Below are 5455 nucleotides of genomic sequence, written 5' to 3' on the forward strand. Positions count from 1 at the left end.
TTTGAAAAAAATAAAAATGGCAAATCCTTCATTAGACTATCCAAGGAAAAAAGAGGACCAAAATCAACAGAATTATAAATGAAAAAGGAGGTATTGCAACTAGCAACAAACAAATTCAAAGGATCACAAGAGACTTCTATGAATAATTATACACCAACAAACTGAACAACCTAGAAAAAAAATTTTTAATTCTTAAAAGCAACTTACTAAAACGGAATCAGGAAGAAATAGAGAATCTCAATAGACCAATACTAGTGAGGAGATTGAATTGGTAATAAAAAATCTCCCAGGGAAGGAAAGCCCAGGACCAGATAGCTTCACCAGTGAATTTTACCAAAAATGTAAAAATTTAACACTAATCTTTCTCAAAGTCTTCCAAAAATTTGAAGAAGAAGGAAGAGTACCAAACTCATTTTATAAGGCCAGTATTATCCTGATACCAAAACCAGAAAAGGACAATACTAGGAAAAACAAAACAAAACAAACAAACAAAAAAAATATAGACCAATATCCTGATGATTATAGATGTAAAAATCCTCAACAAAATATTAATAAATTGAATTCAACAACACATTAAAAAGATTATTCAGTGTGATCCAGGGGAATTTATTCCTGGGATGCAAGAATAACTCAATGTATGCAAATCAATCGAGGTAATACATTACATTAACAGAATGAAATAAATAAATCATATAATTGTCACAATAAATTGTCACAGAAAAATAGTTTGACTAAATTCAACAACCATTTATAATTTAAAAAAACTTAAGAAATTAGGCATAGAAGAAACATATCTCAACAAAATAAAGTTCATATATGGCAAGCCCACAATTAACATCATACTCAATAGTGAAAGATTGAAAGCTTTCTCTCTAAGATCAGGAACAAAACAGGGATGTCCATTTTCACTACCTCTATTCACCATAGTACTAGAAGGCCTTATAGTTAAAGCAGTCAGGCAAGAAAAAGAAATAGAAGATATCAGAATTATAAAGGAAAAAGTAAAATTATCTCTATTTGCAAATGACATGATTTTATATATAGAAAATGCTAAAGACTCAACCAAAACACTGTACATCTAATCGATGAATTCAGTAAACTTGCAGAATACAAAATTAACATAGAAAATCAGTAGCATTTCTATACACTAACATCAAATTTTCTGAAAAAGAAATAAAGATGGATTCCTGTCTCACACTAATGAATCATTGAACACTACATCAAAAAATAATGATGTACTCTATGCTGGCTAATTGAACATAATAATAAAAAAAAAACTAAAAAAAATAAAAGACAATGAAGATAAAGAAATAAAGAAATTGATCCCATTTACAAGAGTATCAAAAACTATAAAATACTTAGAAGTAAATTTAAGGAGACAGTGATGAAAGAAATCCAAGAAGGTACAAATAAGTGGAAAGACAACCCATGTTCCTAGTTAGAAGGATTAATATTTTAAAAATAACAATACTATCAAAAGCCATCTACCAATCTAATACAATTCCTATCAAGATTCTAATGACATTTTTTACAGATGTAAAACACTCCTAAAATTTATATGGAGCCACAAAAGACCCTGAATAATCAGAGAAATCCTGAGAAAGAAGAATGAAGCAGGAGGTACCAAACTTCTTAATTCCAAGCTATACCATAAAGCCATGGTCAGAAAAATAGAATGGTACTGATATAAAAACAGATAAATAGAATAATGGAACAGAATTGAGAGTCCAGAAACAAATCCAAGCATATACAGTCAACTAATATTTGACAAGGAAGCCAAAAATACTTAATGGAAAAAAGACACTTCATAAAATGGTGCTGGGATAATTGAATACTCACATGTAAAAGAATGAAACTGGACCCATATCTTATATCACTCCCAAAAATTAATTCCAAATGGATGAAAATGTACTCCAAATGGATTAAAAACTTAATTCCTAATGGAGTAAAATGTAAGACATGAAACCATAAAATTCCTAGAAGAAAACATAATAAATCTCCTTGATGTGGATCTTGGTAATGGTTTTTTTGATATGACACCTAAAGCACAACCATCAAAATAAAAATAAATAAGTGAGACCATATTAAACAAAAATCTTATTCACAGCGAAAGAAACAATTAACAAGGCAAAAAGACAACCTACAGAATAGGAAAAAAATATTTGCAAACCATATATTTGATAAGGACTTAATACCAAAAATACATAAAAACCTCATATAACTCAATAGTGAAGAAATAAATAAACCAATTTAAAAACTGGGCAAAGAACCTGAAGACATTTCTCCAAAAAAGTTATGTAAAAGGCAAACAAGTACATGAAAAGATGCTCAACATCATTGTCATGAGGGAAAAGCAAATTAAAACCACAGTGAGATATGACCTTGCATCTGTAAAATGGCCATTATCAAAAAGACAGGAGATACGAATGCTGGTGTGAATGTGGAGAAAAGGAAACCCCCACGCACTGGTGGAACTGTAAATTGGTATAGCCACCCCGGGAAACAGTACGGAGGATCCTCAAAACAGTTTAAAAAGATCTACCATACGCCCCAATAATTCCATTTCTGGGAATATATCCAAAGAAAATGAAAACACTAATTCAAAAAGATATCTGTGTCCCCATGTTCACAGCAGCATTATTTATAATAGCCAAGACACGCAAGCAACCTGAGTGTCCATCAATGGATGAATGGATAAAGAAGTTGTGGTATATATTTACAATGGAATATAATTCAGTCATTAAAAATGAGGAAATTTTTCTGTTTGGGATAACATGGATCAACTTAAAGGCATTATGCTAAGTCAAATAAGTCAGACAAAGACAAATACTATGGAATCTCATTTATATGTAGAATCCAAAAAGAAAGAAAAAAAAAAGAACCACACAACTCATAGAAAAGAGATCAGACTCGTAGAGGTGGAGGTGTGGGGAGGGGCAATCGGAGGAAGGTGGTTCAAAGATACAAACTTCCAGTTATAAGATCAATAAGTACGAAAGACGTAATGTACCACATGATAGCTACAGCTAACACTGCTCTATTCTTTTTTTTTTTTTTTAAGATTTTATTTATTTATTCGACAGAGATAGAGACAGCCAGCGAGAGAGGGAACACAAGCAGGGGGAGTGGGAGAGGAAGCAGCAGGCTCATAGCGGAGGAGCCTGATGTGGGGCTCGATCCCATAACGCCGGGATCACGCCCTGAGCCGAAGGCAGACGCTTAACCCCTGTGCCACCCAGGCGCCCCAGCACTGCTCTATTCTATATGGGAAAGTTGTCAAGAGAGTAAATCCTAAGCGTTCTCATCACAAGGAAAAACTTTTTTCTATTTTTTTTCTTTTCTTTTTATTCTAACTATATGAGAAGATGGATGTTAGCGGCACCTATTGTGGTACTCACTGCACAATACATGTAAATCAAACCATCATGTGTTTACCTTAAACTTATATGGTATTCTATGTCAATTATTTCTCAATAAAACTGGAAGAAAAAAAATGAGAATATACTTCATAAAGGAGTTGGCCATTTAAAGGATGCTTGCCAAATCGGGCCCTAATTCTTGGCCCATTTGTAACAATGATACTCGTTGGATACTCTCATGGAAATTGGTGGGTTTTCCATTCAAACAGCAACTGGCTTATTTCTGTTTCGTCCCTTCTGTCATGTCATAGAATAATACCACCTCATGTATTATTTTTACTTGTTATTTGTCGTTTAAGCATTGTGGAGTTAGGCACTCTTAAATGCTTCTTTTTTTTTTTTTTTAAGATTTTATTTATTTATTTGACAGAGAGACAGCCAGCGAGAGAGGGAACATAAGCAGGGGGAGTGGGAGAGGAAGAAGCAGGCTCATAGCGGAGGAGCCTGATGTGGGGCTCGATCCCACAACGCCAGGATCACGCCCTGAGCCGAAGGCAGGCGCTTAACCGCTGTGCCAACCAGGCGCCCCCTCTTAAATGCTTCTTAACAGAACATGTAGAACCTTCGAGTCAATTACCTGTAGCCACGCTATTAACCTAGCATTTCTGAACTCACGATCATTTGCAACAGATGATTAGAGAATAATTTCCAAAAGTACTGCAAACTTCACTGATCATTTTTTATCATTTTTTCCTCATGAATTTCTTAGAGGTACTAAAAAACATAGTTGTTTTGAGGTACTTCAACCCACCTTAAGTAAATATTACATCTCATCAATCTATAAGTAAAAATTAGTTATACATAAACAGTCATTCATTTATTGTATAATTGGAATATTAATGGTCCACCTCTTTTGTAGACTACTTAAAACTGTGATCTTTTAAAAAAAACGGTAGTTAAAAAGGAACTTCTCTAATACTGATTTCTAAGGCAATTAAAATAGTCAAATACTTTATGTTATCAGTATAAACATAGTAGGATGTTTAAAAATGTTTCAAATTATTTACAACTTTTTTCCTACATTCCTGACCCAGTCCCAATTTCCACAATAGAATTTATGATCCCTTTCCTACAATCAATGGACATAGGGAATCTCATTCTCAGAATAAATCTATTCTTAGAATAAATTAAAATCTAGAAATGTATCAATCAAAAGCACACTCCTACAAACTGGAAGAAGTTTTGCTGGAATAGGTAGAGAATAAGAAAAATATGTGCTGTTCTTTAAGTGTATTCAGTTATGAATTATTTTCCTAAGCCTCTGAAATTTTAAAGACATCCTATGCATCATTAAGGTACTTATGCCAACGAAAGGTAAATGATTAAAGAAACTTTCTAAATAACATCCCCCGCAAGGAATATCAAACAGACATAATGATTATTAAAGTATTAGCTTCTCATTAAGAGGCAGTGCTGATTAACGGAACTGTTATTTGAATCTCAATAATTCTCTTGTTGGGCGAGATATGTTAAGTCTCTGCTTCATGTTTTATGTTTTCTTAAGCATAAATCATGCATACAATGCTTCCAAAAAAGCTTCAAAGAGTATAGCACTTTGTATAGGCATTCTAGGAGAGAGCTGTGCCTAATTAAAGTAGTGGTCATGTCATTTGATAATAACAATCTTTATGATTTTTTTGCTTCTGCATATATTATGCATTGCTTAGTCCATTTCAGAAGCTTTGGAAAGCCTGGGATAGAAAGGAGGAAGAATTACAGCGTATGACTCATTTACTCTACCTTAGATTAGACTCTTATTCACCCTACTGGAAGCTCCTGTCAGTTCGAGGAGAAGACATTAGAACAAGTACTCTCTGCTTTTATTTTTATTTTTTCATGGGATAGCAAGAATCAGGGAATATAGGGAATATTAAAATGCTTTCCCAAGAGGGAAAGCAAAATCCTCAGTTTCACTATTAATGAGAAAGCTTCCTGCAAACTTCTACTGGACCTGTTTCTAACTCACTGAGACAAGTATGTCTGGATCTGATTATGGTGGCCAAAACTTTTTCAGTATTAACTCTATGTAGACATTG

This window comes from Ursus arctos, unplaced genomic scaffold (assembly GCF_023065955.2).
Source record: "Ursus arctos isolate Adak ecotype North America unplaced genomic scaffold, UrsArc2.0 scaffold_29, whole genome shotgun sequence".
Lineage (NCBI taxonomy): Eukaryota > Metazoa > Chordata > Mammalia > Carnivora > Ursidae > Ursus > Ursus arctos.